Raw genomic sequence first — 18,952 nt, forward strand, 5'->3', positions numbered from 1 at the left:
ATTTTCATTTCGGTTATAGGAGAAAATGGGAATACTCCAAAATCCTAAAATCCAATCTCTACTCTCCCTTAATATTCAAAGTATATTTTTATTTCGATTCCGATTTCTATCATAAATCAAACATGCGGGGAATATAGTCATTCTGATATTCATTCCAATTTTTTCCGATACTAACTCTAGTCTGAACCAAATATGCTCCAAATCTTCAAATAGTAGTAAATAATAGACGGACAACCTTTGACGCATATACACACACACACAAATGCTTGGACGCATAACCAAAACTTTTTCTATGCATCACATCCTAATATTCCATCATGCTCCAAAGGCCAAAGCCCAAAAACCTCACTCTAAGAAATTGCAAACAAGCAAAACTGAGGTCCTGTGAGCATCATACATCAGAATATCTGAATGCAACTGACAATAAAATTCAGGCACTGTTGGTGCAAAATATAATAATTAGAGCAAAAATATAATAGAAAATTAAGAAATTTCCTTCATGGATAATGATACTAATCCCTTTGAGATGCAAAAATCCGTTGTTTTAGGAGATTCAAGCCTTCTATGGTTAGCAAAGCCCATGAACTGATGCAGTAGACCTCTTTAACTTGTCCTCCTCAGGATGTAGCTGCCCAACTGAATCATTGTATGGGTCAAAACCAACTTTACACAAGTTGGGCCCAAAGGTCCACCAAATAAACATCTAGAGAACTCTCAAGTTTTATTTGTAAAGTAGAAGTATGACTTGTATGATGTATTATATGTGTTGTGATATATGTGCTAAAGGCTACTAGAGAGGGGGTCTTTTATAAGCTTACAGAGCCTTCCTAAATTAATATGGTCTATTATCAGCCAAAACATGGGCTAGAGAGAGAGGGTAATAAATTTTTATGTTACAAAAGTACTAATAATTAGACCTTTAACATATGAGAAAAAAAATAATGGGAGATTGAATATTCTATTGCAAAAGATAATAGGAATAATGATCTCATTAGCATATGAATAATAGAGTTAAAACATGAAGCCCATGCATATGACCGTGTCGAAAAGAAACTCTCAGCCATTCATATTCCCCACTATCTCAAAATGTACTAAAAAATTATTTTTATTCTAATAATAAAATGCATCAACATTCCCCCACTTATTTTAATATTAAAATAGAAGAAGAAAGTTTATCAGCCAAAATGGGATTGTTATGCCTTATGAAAGTATGCTCTGTATTGATCCTTCACTTAGTGAAGTAACAACTTCTACTCTAGAGTTAGTAGTAGTCTTACACTTAAACTATAACCGTTTGAGAACAAGCCCAATTTTCATAGGAAGTAGCCCCACTCGCATGCTCATATAGGTGAAATTTGTCAAGGATGCTCCTATTGCTCTAACACCCCACTCACAAGATTTACATATTTTCATTAAAAGTTTTAGAAAACTCAACCTCCAAACTGTTACAAGATAATTGCACTCACACCACATAGATGGATTCAAAAATTAAACAAATAAATTATTTAATATAAAATAAATAATATATTTCTTATGGCCGTGATATGATTTTTTTTTTTTTTTTTTAAACCCAATTACAAGCTATCTGGTCCTTGGGTTGGCTGTCCTGGTGCATGACTCATGATTTTTTGAGCATTAATCCCCTCTCTCTTATGTTCCAGATCTTTTCTCTTGCCATGGCCTTAGTTAATGGATCTTCAAGATTATCATAAGATTTAATATAACTCATATTAATGATACCATTAGTCAAATATGACCTTATGCTTTTGCATTTTCTTCTTATGGTCTGGATTTATCGTTCCAATAACAGTTTTATACTCTACCAATTATAGCACTACTATCATAGTGAATCAAAATATGAGAAACTAGTTTCTCTCAAAATGGGATTTCAAATAATAAATCTATCAACCAATTTTCTTTCCCACAAACCAATAAACTCAGTTTCCATGGTTGATTTAGCAATAATAATTTGCTTTTTTTATTTTCAACAGATAGCAAAGTAAAAATATAACTTGTGATAGCATCACTGAAACCTTCAAATACTGCAGGGTACTTTTATAAAACAAGCCATAATTTTTTATACCAAATAAATATTTTATTATCATTTCAATGGCATGCAAATATTCTCTAATTGGCTTGCTAGTAAACTTGCTAACTACTACAACTCCGAAAGTAGTATTGGGTCAAATATAATCAATCACATAATACAAACCACTAATCAAACTAGCATAATCCTTTAGATTTATAACATCATTTTTATTTTTAATAGGAAACAAATGAATACTTAATGTGACTAACCAAGAAAAATACCATCAAATATTTTTATAATTTTCATACCCAAACAAAAACTAGGCCCACCAAGATTTTTTATGTCAAACTGGCTACTACGCTTTTTTTTTTTTCCTTGATAACATACAACTTACAGCCAAAAATCAATAAATCATCTATGTAGAGGCAAACAAGAATATATGAGTTTTTCTAATATTTATGATAGATGTACTTGTCACACTCACTTGATTGATAATCATTGTTAATCATATAGGAATCAAATTTTTCGTGCCATTATTTAGTAACCTACCTTGGGATATAAAGGGATTTGGACAATTTGCGCACTTTGTTTTTTTGACCAGCTCTTTGGATTGGTCCATACAGATTTTTTTATTGAGGTCCCTATTTGAAAAAACTATGTTGACATCCATTTGTGAGTTTTCAAATCATAAATCGCAGCTACAAAGATAATGTATCAAAAAAGTCTGGGTCTTCTTTTTGTTTAAAACTTTAAGAAATAAGTATAGCTTTATATTTGTCAATTGTCCCATCCGATTTAAGTTTCTTTTTAAGACCCATTTACACCTAATGATTTTACAATTCTGTCATAGATCAACTAATTTTCAAGTTTTATTAAAAATTAGTAATTTCATTTCATCATTTAGAGCTTCTGTTGGTGCAAAAATCCGCCTGCGCCGGAGAAGCTGGAGCTGCGGAAGCCGCGGTCGCCGCCGGGACCTGCAAGGGAAGTCTAAACCGGAGGTGGGGTTGCTCCAACAAGACCCTCCGACGCTCAAGTCAGTTCTCTGCCTCAACAAGAATGGAGTGCTCGAGCGGAGATTTTAGCAGAGTTTGAGATAAGGCGAAAGAGCTTGAAAAAATAACGTATCTGAGTCCCCCCTTTTATAGGCGGGGGAGGCAACGGACTGATGGCGACGTGTGTAACTGCCTGGTAGTGGGCCGCCCATGGTCAGGGGAATTGATTGCGAAAGATAATGGAGCAGACACGTGGGTATCACCTCGACTTGCCACGTGGAATCCGTTATGAGGGGTGGAGCAGCGTCCGTCGTCAGGAGAATCGCATGGTATCCGTCGCAGGAGGTGGAGCAGGTTCGTGGCCGTTACTGTGGCCTGCCAGGGGGATAATGGAGCTGTGCGGAGTCCGCCACAGGAAGTGGAGCAGGGCGGCTATGGCTGCTGCGGCTTGTCAGGGAATGATGATACTGCGTGGAGTCCCCACTGGAGGTGGAGCAGGGTCGCGGCCGTTTTGAGGGCCTGTCAGGGGGCGTGGATCTGTCGATTGAAGCTCGGCAATGGTCGGAGCCGTCGTGAGCGGAGCCCGGCTCCTGTAGGAGTCCGGGCGGAGCTGTTCTGATGTCGGCGGCGGAGTCCGACTCCCGTAGGAGTCCGGGCGGAGCTGCGCTGATGTCGTCGGTGGAGCCCGGCTCCCGTAGGAGTCCGGGCGGAGCTGCGCTGCAAACAAAGTCAAGGGTGAAGTCCGGCTCTGATAGGAGTCCGGATTGAGCTTACCAGCGATTGATATTGAGAGCGGAGCCGGCTCCCGTAGGAGTCCGGCGGAGCTGTTTTGATGTTGGCGGTGAAGCCCGGCTTCCGTAGGAGTCCGGGCGGAGCTGCACTTGCTGATGGCGGTGGAGCCCGGCTCCCGTAGGAGTCCGGGCGGAGCTGTGCTGATGTCGTCGGTGGAGCCCGGCTCCCGTAGGAGTCCGGGCGGAGCTGTGCTGATGTCGTCGGTGGAGCCCGGCTCCCGTAGGAGTTCGGGCGGAGCTGCGCTGCAAACAAAGTCAAGGGTGAAGTCCGGCTCTGATAGGAGTCCGGATTGAGCTTACCAGCGATTGATATTGAGAGCGGAGCCCGGCTCCCGTAGGAGTCCGGGCGGAGCAGCGCTTGCTGATGGCGGTGGAGCCCGGCTCCCGTAGGAGTCCGGGCGGAGCTGCGTTTGCTGATGGCGGTTCCGCCGTGGGTTCTGGCTGTGGGTATTTTATACCCAACATCAGTCCCCCTACATCCGAGTTTTGAATTTCAAATGAAGGAAGTACACAGAAGTACAGCCGGAACCGTCCCTTCGAATCCCGCGCCCTGCCGCTCCAGATATTTTGGCATTAATGAGCGCGTGCCGGAGTCTTTTCGAATCGGGGCGGTACGAGGGGACGCTTCGAAGACCCCGCAGGTACGCTGTCCTAGGTACGACGCAATTATGGCCCTGCCAACCGCCACCGCCTTTAGTCGTCTGCCGCGGGGAGTGGGACACGTGTCGAGCGCAGACTGGCCTGGGGGGATTCGAGATCATTATGGCGCCGGATCCCAGGGTCTATTTAAACCCGTCCTCCCCCCTTCAGGTGTCCTACTCCATTTTTGATCTTCGCTGGCGTCTGTCATCTCCCCGAGAGTCTGCTCTCGCGAACGCCCTTTCGAGCCGTAGGTGCCTTCCGTCTCTCGCCCCCCGGGTCCTCAGAGCAAGATAGGTTAGTGCCCACCTTCTTTCCACCGCCTAGGGATCTTTCGTCTTTTCATTCTCTTCGTGTCTTCCTCCGGGTTGACCTTTGGCGTTTCGTTCCCCTCTCGATTTGCTTTTCTAGGGCCCTTTAGGTTTTCCCCCGAGAAAAAATATCTTCTGAATCTTCTGTCCCCGCAAGTTCTGGGAGTTCTTCTGCTTCGAACCCCCAGGCCTCCGTTTCCACGGATGAACCCGCGCTCGGGGCAGGGCCTCGTCCGGTTTTCGCATCGGGCGCCATTTCGTGTTCGTCGACTCCGGACGAACTTCTCCTGATAAGGGCTCGATACGGGGTCCCTGCGGAGTACGACCTGGAGCTTCCTGGCCCCTCTGATAGGGCCAGCGCTCCCCCTCCCGGCCGCTTTTGCCTGTACCAGGAGGCCTTTCGTGCCGGGCTTCGGCTTCCGCTCCCAAACTTCGTCGCCGCCTTCTTTCGCTTTTTAGATATTTCACTTGCTTCTGTTGCCCCGAATTCCTTTAGGTTTTTGATAGGGTTTCTCTCTCTCTGCCATATAGTCGAGGTCCAGCCATCCCTCTCCTTATTCAGACATTTCTACACCTTCAAACGCCATCCTTCAGCGAAGGACTGGTGGTACTTCTCCCCCCAGTTCGGTAAGAAGGGGTTGCTGAAGGGCGCCCCTTCTTCGATTCACAACTGGAAGGGGAAATTCCTCTTTGTCTACTGCCCGACCTTAGAACTAGGTCTGCCCCGTTGGGGGGCTCTGAGGGATTCCGTCCGCCGGGCTCCCAGCCTGGGAGAGGATGACCTCCAGGCCGCCCAGAAGCTTCTGAGTTACCCCGCTCCTTCCCTTCCTAACCTTCTGAGGGAGCAGCTTCTTTTCAACATCGGCCTGAGCCCCCAGGATCCAGCAAGTATTTATCTTTTCTCGCCTTCTTTTTGTTTATTTTTTCTCTCCTCTTCCTTTTCTCTCTCTTCTTTCTCTTCTCTCTCTCTTTTTTTTTTTTTTTTTTTTTTTTTTTTTGACTCCGGACTGATCGATGTTGCTTCTTTTTTTTCTTCTTCTCTCCCCCCCTCCTTTTTCTTTAGCAATGGACGCCAAAGCCACGCGGATGCTCGCCAAGTCCGTGAGAGCCCAGAAGAGGAAGGGCGCGACGACCTCTGGCTCAGCGAAGAGGGTCAAGGTGGGAGAGACGAGCTTGGTCGCGCCCGTCCAGGTGACCCCGGCCATCGACATTCCTTCGGATGCCGAACCAGTGGTCCCCCGGGCTCCCCCAAGGAGCCCACCGACCGAGGTCCCCATTCCGGAGGTCCCCCGCGGAGGCGCCCGCCGTGGGGAAGAGAAGGAAATCGCTGGCCCGCAGGGCGAGCGGCCACCGAACTGCCGCGACGAGTCCGTCTGCTCCGAGGGGGGATCGGAGAACCCCTTCAACGACAAGGCTCTGATCAGGCGGCTGCTCGACGGCTGCATTCTGCCCGATGTCGTGGAGAGGATAGACCATGCCGATCCCGAGCAGCGGGCCTGGGATACTCTGGGATCCTTTCTTGAGGTAAGCGGATGTTTATTTGCATGGTTGTTCGGTCTTTGTTGTAATTCTCTATCCGTCCTCGCAGATCGGGCACCAGCTCTTCGCCTACGTCGAGGCGTCGGGCCGCGTGAGAAGGGACCTTCTCCGAGCGGAGGAGCGCTGCCGGGACGAGGCTGCCCATCTTCAAGCGAAGACGGCCGAGGTGGCCGCCCTCCGGGAGGCCCTGGAGAGAGAGAGACAGGACCGGGAAGAGGAAAGACAAGCCCGGGAGGAGGAGAGACAAGCCCGGGAGGCGGAGAGACGGAGCCTGGAGGAGTCGGTGAGAAGGCGGAGGCCGAGGTCGCCCATCTGGCCGAGCAAACTCCGGTTCTGGTCTCGGAGGCCAGGACCCTTGCGGTGGAGGAGTTCAAGGCCTCCGCGGAGATGAGGGAGCTGAACGTCCAGTTCGGCCTGGAGGCATTTACCAAAGGGTTTGAGCTTTGCCGGGAGAAGGTGGCCAGCAGATATCCCGATCTTGGCCTCGAATTCTTGGAGGAGTCCGACGACGAGGCCGGCCCTTCGCCCGCCGCCACAGCAGTTGCACCCCCGCGCCGAACTCTCCACCCCCCGCTCCCGAGGTCTGAGACCTCCGACCTTGTATCTTTCTTTTGTTGTCATGCTTCCTTTTCATTTGTCTTCAAGATCAATTAATAAAGTCGAATTTCTTTTTGTGGATGATTTTTTCCTCCCTCTGCTCCTTCTTTCTGGCCCTTCATCTTGTAACGAATCGGTCTTTGACGCTTGCCTCTTCCGATGGCAGTGTCTCGCTGAAGCACTCCCCTTGCCCCTGGGGGTCCCGCTGAAGTCCACTATCCGACGGTTGAAAAAGGAGGTCCTCCACTTGACAAGGAAGCTGAAGAAGTCGGAAGGCGAGCTCCGTCAGGCGAAAAAATGCTACTCCGAGGCCGCTGCCGAGGCCGCCCACTTCAGGAGTATTCAAGTGAAGGCGATCATGGACTACAGTCGGAGGAAGGCGAGCTTCACAAAAGAGCTTGAGGAATGTAAGAAGAGCGCCAGTGACCGAACTTGGGCTCAAGAAGCCAGGATCAGCGCCCTTAAGATGGAGCTTTCAGCTGCGCAGAGGAGGATTGGCCAGCTGGAAGGAAGCTCATCCCGGACCCTAGTGCGGGCTGACGATGCCCAAAAATGGTCGCAGAGGGTCTCCGACCTCCATAAGCAGCTTCAAGACGCCGAAATGAGCCACGACGTGCAGCGGGCTAGCTGGCGCCGGCAAGTGGAAGAGCACAAGAGGAGATTTCAGCAGGCGGCGGACGAGGTCGTTCGTCTTCAGAAGCAGCTGGTTACCAGGGCGCAGCTTACGAACGCCCAAGACACCGAAGAGCTTCGGGCCTTGAGAGGCACCGTCGAGGGGATCTCTGTCTCACTTGGGGAGAAGACGGCCGAGCTTCAACAAGTAAAAATTCAACTGGGACTTGAGCGGAAGGCCGTCGCGGACGCAGAGGCGGAGTCCGAAGTTTTGCGGAAGTGGCATCGGAAAGCGGAGGCTGAGAGTCGGCGACTTCGTCAGGCGCTCCAGGATATGCTGCAAAAGAAGGAAGAACTAGAGGAAATGGTGGAGACCCTGAGGCAGTCCTGGTCGGGGCAGGGAGGTGATCATCCTATGTTAGAGGGAGCAGGACCTCCTTAGAGCTCTTTAGTAGTCACCCCCTTTTTGTAGTTGCCCCCCTTTTCTTTTCTTGTCGTTTTGTCCCTCTTTTTCTGGCCGTCCTGGCCCTGTAGCACATATATCGGAAATGAGAAAAAGGCATTTTGTGTTACCTTGTCCGCGCGTAGCACTAATATTGTCGTTCGTTGACCCTTTCTCGTTGTTTGGCCTGTTTGGCTTAGAGGTCGCCGTGGGAAAGGGCTCTTCCCTTCCATCCGATCTCGTCATGTGGCCGAGCCTCGCCACCGCTTTTAACCCTTGCTGGCGAAGTGGCGGATGGAGCCCGGCTTTCTTAGGAGCCCGGGCGAAGTCTTTCTTGGGGGCGGAACCCGGCTCCCGTAGGAGTCCGGGTGAAGCTTTACCTGGCGGCGGAACCCGATTCCCGTAGGAGTCCGGGTGAAGCTTTACCTGGCGGCGGAACCCGGCTCCCGTAGGAGTCCGGGTGAAGCTTTACCTGACGGCGGAACCCGGCTCCCGTAGGAGTCCGGGTGAAGCTTTACCTGGCGGCGGAACCCGGCTCTCGTAGGAGTCCGGGTGAAGCTTTACCTTGGCGGCGGAACCCGACTCCCGTAGGAGTCCGGGTGAAGCTTTACCTGGCGGCGGAACCCGGCTCCCGTAGGAGCCCGGGTGAAGCTTTACCTTGGCGGCGGAACCCGGCTCCCGTAGGAGTCCGGGTGAAGCTTTACCTGGCGGCGGAACCCGGCTCCCGTAGGAGCCCGGGTGAAGCTTTACCTTGGCGGCGGAACCCGGCTCCCGTAGGAGTCCGGGTGAAGCTTTACCTGGCGGCGGAACCCGGCTCCCGTAGGAGCCCGGGTGAAGCTTTACCTTGGCGGCGGAACCCGGCTCCCGTAGGAGTCCGGGTGAAGCTTTACCTTGGCGGCGGAACCCGGCTCCCGTAGGAGTCCGGGTGAAGGTTTACCTTGGCGGCGGAACCCGGCTCCCGTAGGAGTCCGGGTGAAGCTTTACCTTGGCGGCGGAACCCGGCTCCCGTAGGAGTCCGGGTGAAGCTTTACCTTGGCGGCGGAACCCGGCTCCCGTAGGAGTCCGGGTGAAGCTTTACCTGCGGCGGAACCCGGCTCCCGTAGGAGTCCGGGTGAAGCTTTACCTGGCGACGAACCCGGCTCCCGTAGGAGTCCGGGTGAAGCTTACCTTTGCGGCGGAACCCGGCTCCCGTAGGAGTCCGGGTCTTCCATTTCGCTTGAGCCGGTGGCGAGGTTCTCGTCATCAGCCTGGCTTGTGGGGGCCGTTAGGGCGTTGTAAGGCCTCTCCCCCCTCCGGTCTAAAAGAACCGGGCCTTCAACTTTGCTCATGTCAGGACGAGGTTCTCCTCCTGTTCCTGACATGGCTATGGGGGCACATTAGGGCGTTGCAAGGCCTCTCCCCCCATCCGATCTAAAAGAACCGGGCCTTCGACTTTGCTCAAGTTAGGGCGAGGTTTTCCTCCTGTCCCTAACAGGGCTGTGGGGCACATTAGGGCGTTGTAAGGCCTCTCCCCCCATCCGGTCTAAAAGAACCGGGCCTTTGACTTTGCTCAAGTTAGGGCGAGGTTTTTCCTCCTGTCCCTAACAGGGCTGTGGGGGCACATTAGGGCGTTGTAAGGCCTCTCCCCCCATCCGGTCTAAAAGAATCGGGCCTTTGACTTTGCTCATGTCAGGACGAGGTTCTCCTCCTGTTCCTGACACGGCCGTTGTTTTTTGGAGAGGTCATATCCAGTCATAATACATCCGCGTTAAGCAGGAGGAGTGCGTTAGCTAGAAAGAAAAGTAGATTCAAAACGAAATAGTAGGCAATACATTTACAGTTCTCCCGCTCCTCCTTGAGGCCCTCCGGCGATGGAGTCGATGGTCCCGATAGGAGGCCGGTCCCCGGGCTGCTCCTCCCTCTTCTGCGGTTCGGGCGGTGGGAGGGCTCTTGGCCGGTCTCCTCTACCCTCAGGCCTGCGGCGGATGAATCTGTCGAGCCGACCTCGCCGGATGAGCTCCTCGATCTCGTCCTGGAGCTGGATGCACTCTTCGGTGTCGTGGCCGTGGTCGCGGTGGTAGAGGCAGAACTTGTTGGGGTTGCGCTTCCCGGGGTGCGTGCGCATCCTCTCCGGCCTAGGGATCAGCTCCCTGACCTCCATCAGTACCTGGGCCTTCGAGGCGTTGAGGGGGGCGTAGCTGCGGAACTTCCCTGGCGGGGAACCCCGCCGAAACCTGTTGTCCGGGCTTCTCTGCCTGCGTGCCCGGGGTGGAGTATGGGCGCGCTTGTGCCCAGAGGGGATCGGGAGCGAGGCCGGGCTTCCCTTGGCCTCTTCTCAACTGCGGGTTTGCCAGAATCTCCCACCTGGCGCTCCCCTGCAGTCTCTTCATCCTTCATTTTGAAGGCCTCCTCCGCTCGAGCGTATCCTTCAGCCCGAGCCAGCAGATCAACGAAATCCCTGGGGTACTTCTTCTCCAGGGAGTACAAGAGATCATTCTTCTGAAGGCCACCTTTCAGGGCGGCCATGGCCACTGACTGGTCCAAGTTCCGGACCTCCAGCGTCGCGATGTTGAAGCGGTTGATGTAGGCCCGTATGGACTCCCCTTCCCTCTGCTTGATGTTGATGAGGGACTCCGAACCTTTCCGGGGACGTCGGCAGCTGACAAAATGGGCCACGAATTGGTGGCTCATTTGGTCGAAGGAGAAGATGGTACCCGGCTTCAGTGCCGAGTACCAGTTTCTTGCTGCTCCCTTCAAAGTAGACGGGAAAGCCCGGCACAAGATGGCGTCGGGGGACCATGAAGTAGCATCATTGTTCGGAAGGCCTCCAGGTGGTCCACCGGGTCGACATCCCGTCGTAGCTTTCAAACTGGGGGAGCTTGAAATTCGGCGGGATCGGTTCCTGCATAATCATTTGGGAGAAGGGAGGGTCAGTGCAGATATCCTCACCGTAAGCGGGAGGCGCATGGCGGAGTTCTTCGATCCGCCGGTTCATCTCCTGGAGCCTCCGGTCCAAGAAATCCTCTCGACTTCGAGTCTCGAGGGTCCGTTGGCAGAACGGGGGCAGGGATCTCCCAGGGGTGGAGCCGTGGTCCGACTGAGGGCTCTCCACCCTCGGATTCGCCTTCTCGGGAAGGATGGGGCGGCTAGCCCAGGTGGCCCGCCCCACCGCCAGGTTCTGGCATTCCGGAGATGCCCCTTCCGGATGCGCTGACGCCTGCGGCGGCTGCTGCTGCATCGCCTGTACGGCCTCGACGAGGCCCTTGACCTGCTGCGCCAGCAAGTCAAACTGCTCCGCGCCGACCACCGTCGTCGGAGGGGGAGGAGGGGCTAGCTGAGACACGGGAGGGGAGGCCGGAGCCTGAGATCTGGCCGCGAAGGCCGTGGACCGTCGGGTGGACCCCTGCGTGGAGGCATCGGGTGTCGGTCTCGCCGGGGGGGGATTAGGAGTAGATGACGGAGAGATGGCCGGAGGTGGCTCCGTTGAGCGCTCCTTCAAGAACAAGGGTGCCGCGAAGACACAGGCCCTTCCTCTAGCGCCAATCCTGTTGGTGCAAAAATCCGCCTGCGCCGGAGAAGCTGGAGCTGCGGAAGCCGCGGTCGCCGTCGGGACCTGCAAGGGAAGTCTAAACCGGAGGTGGGGTTGCTCCGGCAAGACCCTCCGACGCTCAAGTCAGTTCTCTGCCTCAACAAGAATGGAGTGCTCGAGCGGAGATTTTAGCAGAGTTTGAGATAAGGCGAAAGAGCTTGAAAAAATAACGTATCTGAGTCCCCCCTTTTATAGGCGGGGGAGGTAACGGACTGATGGCGACGTGTGTAACTGCCTGGTAGTGGGCCGCCCATGGTCAGGGGAATTGATTGCGAAAGATAATGGAGCAGACACGTGGGTATCACCTCGACTTGCCACGTGGAATCCGTTATGAGGGGTGGAGCAGCGTCCGTCGTCAGGAGAATCGCATGGTATCCGTCGCAGGAGGTGGAGCAGGTTCGTGGCCGTTACTGTGGCCTGCCAGGGGGATAATGGAGCTGTGCGGAGTCCGCCACAGGAAGTGGAGTAGGGCGGCTATGGCTGCTGCGGCTTGTCAGGGAATGATGATACTGCGTGGAGTCCGCCACTGGAGGTGGAGCAGGGTCGCGGCCGTTTTGAGGGCCTGTCAGGGGGCGTGGATCTGTCGATTGAAGCTCGACAATGGTCGGAGCCGTCGTGAGCGGAGCTCGGCTCTTGTAGGAGTCCGGGCGGAGCTGTTCTGATGTCGGCGGTGGAGTCCGGCTCCCGTAGGAGTCCGGACGGAGCTGCGCTGATGTCGTCGGTGGAGCCCGGCTCCCGTAGAAGTCCGGGCGGAGCTGCGCTGCAAACAAAGTCAAGGGTGAAGTCCGGCTCTGATAGGAGTCCGGATTGAGCTTACCAGCGATTGATATTGAGAGCGGAGCCCGGCTCCCGTAGGAGTCCGGGCGGAGCTGTTTTGATGTTGGCGGTGAAGTCCGGCTCCCGTAGGAGTCCGGGCGGAGCTGCACTTACTGATGTCGGTGGAGCCCGACTCCCGTAGGAGTCCGGGCGGAGCTGTGCTGATGTCGTCGGTGGAGCCCGGCTCCCGTAGGAGTCCGGGCGGAGCTGTGCTGATGTCGTCGGTGGAGCCCGGCTCCCGTAGGAGTCCGGGCGGAGCTGCGCTGCAAACAAAGTCAAGGGTGAAGTCCGGCTCTGATAGGAGTCCGGATTGAGCTTACCAGCGATTGATATTGAGAGCGGAGCCCGGCTCCCGTAGGAGTCCGGGCGGAGCAGCGCTTGCTGATGGCGGTGGAGCCCGGCTCCCGTAGGAGTCCGGGCGGAGCTGCGTTTGCTGATGGTGGTTCCGCCGTGGGTTCCGGCTGTGGGTATTTTATACCCAACAGCTTCTATCCAAAAAATAGCATAAGATGATGACAAACTTTCCAGTAAAAAAAAAGATTTTCCTCTATATTGCGAACAAAGAAGTCTGTGCTAAAATCTTTTTGCACTCTAACTCCTTTACTCCTTGGTTCAAATAATTTATTTATTTTTGTAAAGATGGTGTAGAAGAGCTAGATACAGATAAAATATTTTGTATAACTACTTACCCCCATTATTTTTAGATTTACAAGAAGATTTTTCTTCATAAAAATAACATCACCCAATTCAATTATCATATTATTTCTAAATTTTCAAAAATCTATTGGTTGTACTAATTACTATATAATCAAAAAAAATATAAGTGATAATTCTTATACTTACCTTAGATATTTTAGAGTTTGCTAGTCTTATATAAGCTAAATAGCCCCCAAATTTTGAGTATCCAAAATTTGGCTTATACTCCTTCTATAATTCAAATGGTGCAATTTTAGTCATTTTATGTGATACCCTATTCAAAACATAACAAGCAGTAAAATCGCCTCATTAAGAATGGTATTTGTCAACTTTTAATCAAGGTTCTATTTTTTCTCTCTCATTGGAGGCAGAAAAATAAGGTGGAGTAGTTTCATAAATTATTCCCAACAATTGAACAAATGAGTTGAATCAAAAAGATCCACACTCACGGCCTCTATCACTTCTATAATTTTTAATCTTTCTACCAAATTGATTTTCTACCTTCTAGAGAAATTTTTGAATTTTCAAGTGCATCACTTTTATTTTTAAGCAAATATATATGTGTGTATTTAGAAAAATCATTAATGAAAGTGATAAAATATCTATTTCCTCCTCAAATTAAAATATCTTCAAATCAATGTGAATCAATTCTAACAATTCAGTATTTCTTTTAATACTTTTATGAGTCTATTTTATATTTTTTCACAAACGAGCATGCCAAAAATTAATAGAAGAGAGCATATAAACAAAACTAGCATGTGATTTATTATTCTCAATATCCAATTTGAACATTCCATTATAAGCATAACCTTTGCCATAGAAATATCCTTTTTTTGCAATAACATAATATTGATCAAACTCCATAGTTTACTTGAAGCCAGCCTTGTTGAGAAAAAAACTTGATATTAAATTCTTCCTTATTGATAGAGTGCACAACATGTCTTTCAAAATTTAACGCTCTTTCAAAAGTGAACTTCAACTCGATCTCTCCACTTTTAAGTACTTCGGTGGTATATGCGTCACCCTGTATGATAGTTTTACACTCTTTAAAATGAATATAAAGTTTGAACCAACCCTTATCATAACAAATATGTCAGTTAGCATCAGAATCTGCCCACCACCCATCAATATATTGCACCATGTTTATATTTGTAATCATCGCTACAAGTGGCTTCCCAATTACATTGGCCTGGGGTATAGGTCCATATTTCTAAAATTTGTAAATTGAGCAATATGGCTAGTCTTGCCATGGACAAAACATACATTAAAGTTTTGCTTATTTTTTGCTTGGTTTGGCCCTTATTATACTTGGGAGGAATACCATAATTTTTCATACTTTTCTTCCTAGACTTCAGTTGGGCATTTCTAAGTAAGTTTTCATTGAACAATTTTTTATTTGCAGAAACTAAATTTACCTTAGTTGTGATGAATTGTTTGTTACTCTCTTGTGTCATAAGTACATCCTATCCTCTTGCCTCTTCTTCTATGTGGATGTAATCTATTAGTGTTTGAAGGGATGTCTCCTTTTATTTGTAGTGCATGATTTTTTGAGATTCTCTCCATAAAGGTGGTAACTTATCGATGATGCCATAGACAATGATATTATCTCCAATTTTGATATCCTCAGATTGAAGATCTCCAATTATCATCACAAAGTCTTGAGCTTGGTCCATTATGGATTTGGCGTCCACCATTTGGATTGCAAAATATTTCTTTGCACTAACCTCTTTAGTATCATACTTGCTCTGCAATGCTTTCTAGATTTTTTTTGTAGAAGCATATATATTATCATAAAATCATAAAAATGAACTGCAAAGCAATTCAAGAGATAATACGATAATTATATTTGTTATTTTCATATTTTTCAACTTTTGCTTGATGTGCAATGAGTTCTTCATCGATCACATTGGTGGTATCAACACTCTTTATATTCTTTTCGATGAAGACACAGGCAACTTTGCGAAGATTGAGATAAAATAGTACATTTTTTTCTATCTTTTAAAGTGGGCTCCCTTGAAGCGAAAGGACTTGTTGAGATCTCCAACATTACCTTTGATAGATTTTTCGGCTATACACTCCATATTGAATCTCCTTAAAATTATTTGTATAAAATGCAATAATTAGAGAAAATAAATTAAAAAATTTCCTTCATGCATGATGATATTAATTAGGCTGAGGTTCAGAAATCTCACTTTCTTCAGAAAATTTAAACCCTTGCAGTTAGTAACACCCACAAAATGATGTAGCAGATCTCTTTACTTATCTCGTTTAGGATACAATAGTCCAACCTAATCGTCGTATGGCTTAAGACCAACTTTATATAAGAGATTGAGCCCAAAACTCTATCAAATAAACACCTTTCTTTAGCTAGAGAACTCTCAATTCTTGTTTGTGAAGTGGAATAAAGATGACTTGTATGACGTATCATGTGTGATATATGTGTTGAAATCTAATGGTGAAAGAGTCTTTTTATAGGCTCATAGAGCCTTCCTTAGTTAATATGGTCTATTATTAGCCAAAGTAATGGGCCAGAGAGAGTGTATGATAAATTTTTATATTATAAAAAATAATAATAACTAGGCCTTTAACATGTGAGAAGAGAATAATAAGAGAGTTAATATTCTGTTACAAAAGATAATAGAAATAATGACCTCATTAGCACATGAATCATGGAGTTAAAAAATTATTTTTATTTTAATAATACAATGCACCAACAGGAACCAATTTAGAAGCAAAGCCTACTATAATTGTCATAAATCTGGTATGTTTGGGGTTTAACATTTGAACAACACAACCTATGCTACTTGTAGGATTGCTTCTGGCTACTTATAATTGTAGGATTGTTTCAATGGTCCTTATGAGGGAGGACATGAAAACAAAAGTTAGCAATCAGGTTGATTCGGACGGGATACTAGTCAAGTTGAATATATGATAGATTGAAAAATTATCCTTCTGAATCTAATCTATGTATTAAATGGGACAAAAATCCAACCTACAATAGGCTAAAGCAAGTTAAATGGGTTAAATGGTTAAGCATTACTATATTAGGGATTGTAATGGGTTAGATATGGGTCGAGTCGGCTAATATTTATTTTTGCCATGTAATTGGAAACTTCATGCCCATGTCTATCCTGTACCCACCTCAAATTAGATCGGATTGGATCAAGTAGAGGTACGGGTCAAGTCGGAGTTACGAATCAAGTCGGATCAAATAGATAAGAGGGGCTGAGTTGGATAGGGTTGGATAAAAAACTCATTTTGAAAGAATAATTTAGATTAAGGTTATATCATATCAGATTCGGGGTGGGGCATATATTATTACTCATATCTGACCTGAACCTATTTTGGATATTTTTTCTAAAATCCATATCTGTCCTGGATTCTAATCGGATCAAATAAAATCTGCTCCATTCGGATCAAGTCGTGTTGTGTACCCGGTGGGTAGGCTAAAATTGCCATCCCTATTAAGCATTGCCAATATTTTATAATAACCAACAAGAAACTTTGATGAATTGGGCCCCAAATGAGTTTCCAAACTTGTAAGTTGCGATGACCTAGCATCATTATTTGTTTCTTTGGTAGGAGTCCTCACCTTGCATCATTCTTGGACGATAATATTATCCCCAATCTTGATATCCTCAGATTGAAGATCTCTCATCATCATCATAAAGTCTTAAGCTTGGTCCACTATAGATTTGGCATCTACCATTTGGATTGCAACATATTTCTTTGCACTAGCCTCTTTGATATCATATTTGTTCTGCAACACTTTCTAGATTTTTTTTTAGAAGAATATATATTATCATAAAATCATAAAAATGATCTGCAAAGCAATTCAAAAGATAATGCAACAATTGTATTTGTCATTTTCATATTTTTGAACTCTTGCTTGATGTGCAATGAGTTCTTCATCGGTCATGTTGGTTGTATCAACACTCTTTGTATTCTTTTTGATGAAGACATAGGCAACTTTATGAAGATTGAGATAGAATAGCATATTTTCCTTCCATCTTTTAAAGTAGGCTCCTTTGAATCGAAAGGACTTTGTTGAGATCTCCAACATTATCTTTGATGGATTTTTTAGCTATATGCTCTATATTGAATCTCCTTAAAATTGTTTGTATAAAGTATAATAATTAAAGAAAAAATAAAATAGAAACTTAAGAAATTTTCTTCATGGATAATGATATTAATCAAGCCGAGACTCGAAAATCTCACTCTCTTAAGAAAATTTTAGCCCTCTATAATTAGCAGAGCCCAGAAAATGATGTAACATATCTTTTTACTTATCCTCTTTAGGATACAACAGTCCCACTAAATCGCCATATGGCTTAAGACCAACTTTATATAAAAGATTGAGCCCAAAGCTCCACCAAATGAATATCTTTCTTTAGCTAGAAAACTCTCAATTCTTATTTATGAAGTGGAATAAGGATGACTTGCATGATGTTTTATGTGTTGTGATATATAAGTTGAAAGCCATTTGTGAGGAAGTCTTTTTATAGGCTCATGGAGTCTTAAGTTAATATGGTCTACTATTAGCCAAAATAATAAACTAGAGAGAGAATGTGATACCTTTTTATATTACAAAAAATAATAATAATTAGGCCTTTAACATGTGGGAAGAGAATAATAAAAGAGTTAAAATTCGTTACAAAAAATAATAGAAATAATAACCTCGTTAGCACATGAATCATGGAGTAAAAACATGAAACTCCCATGTATATGAGTAATTGTGTCCAAAGAAAAACTGCCAACCATTCATATTTCCCACTATCTCAAAATTTATTAAGAATTTATTTTTATTTTAATAATACAATGCACCAACAGGAATCAATTTAGAAGCAAAGCCTATTATAATTGTCATAAATCGGGTTTGTTTGGGGTTTGACATCTGAACAACACGACCAACGCCAATTGTAGGATTGCTTCTACCTGCTTATAATTATAGGATTGTTTCAATGGTCCTTACGAGGGAGGACATGAAAACAAAAGTTGGCCAGCTGGTCAATTCAGCCTAGAAACAAGTTCGGTTGGATATAGGATGATTGGAAAACTATCATTCTAAATCCAATCTATATATTAAATAGTCAAAAATCTAGATTTAATCTTGGTCATTTATTACATAGATAATTTATCTGATCTACAATAGGTTGGAGCAAGTTAAATGAGTTAAATAGTTAAGCATTACTATATTAGAAATTACAATGGATCAAATATAGGTCGGATCGGTCAATATCCATTTCTATCCTATAATTAGAAAAGTCATACCCATGTCTATCTTGTATCCGTCTCGAATTGGATCGGATCAAGTAGAGATATGGATCAATCGGATCGGATAGATAAGTGAGATCGAGTGGAAAAGAGTTAGGTAAAAAACTCATCATGAAAATATTATAACATAATTATAATTTTAAAAGAGGGATTTAGATTAAAATTATATTTGATCGAATTCAGGATGGGGCATGTATCATTATCAATATCTGATACAAATCTGTTTTGGATATTTTTTTTTAAAATCCATATCTAACTTGGATTCTAATGGGATCGAATAAAATCTGCTCCATTTACATCAAGTCGGATTGTATATCCAGTGGATAGGCTAAAATTATCATCTCTGTTAAGCATTATCAATATTTTATAATAACCAGCAAGAAACTTTTATGAATCGACCCAGTGAGTTTCCAAACTTGTATGACCTTGCATTATTTGTTTCTTTGGTAGGAACCCGCACCTTGCGTCATTCTTTGGTGGTCCACGCGAGGACAGGGAATGTTTTATGATAAACAGCAACAAAGCCATCTGGATTGGGCCCCATTAACCTTCCAAACTTGCAAGCGGTGAAACCCTACCATTTTCTAGGAAATCATGAATTTGATCCAGAGCATCCTATTCAGGTTTTCTAGGAAATCAAATT

This window comes from Elaeis guineensis, chromosome 8, assembly GCF_000442705.2.
Source record: "Elaeis guineensis isolate ETL-2024a chromosome 8, EG11, whole genome shotgun sequence".
NCBI classification, from domain to species: Eukaryota; Viridiplantae; Streptophyta; class Magnoliopsida; order Arecales; family Arecaceae; genus Elaeis; species Elaeis guineensis.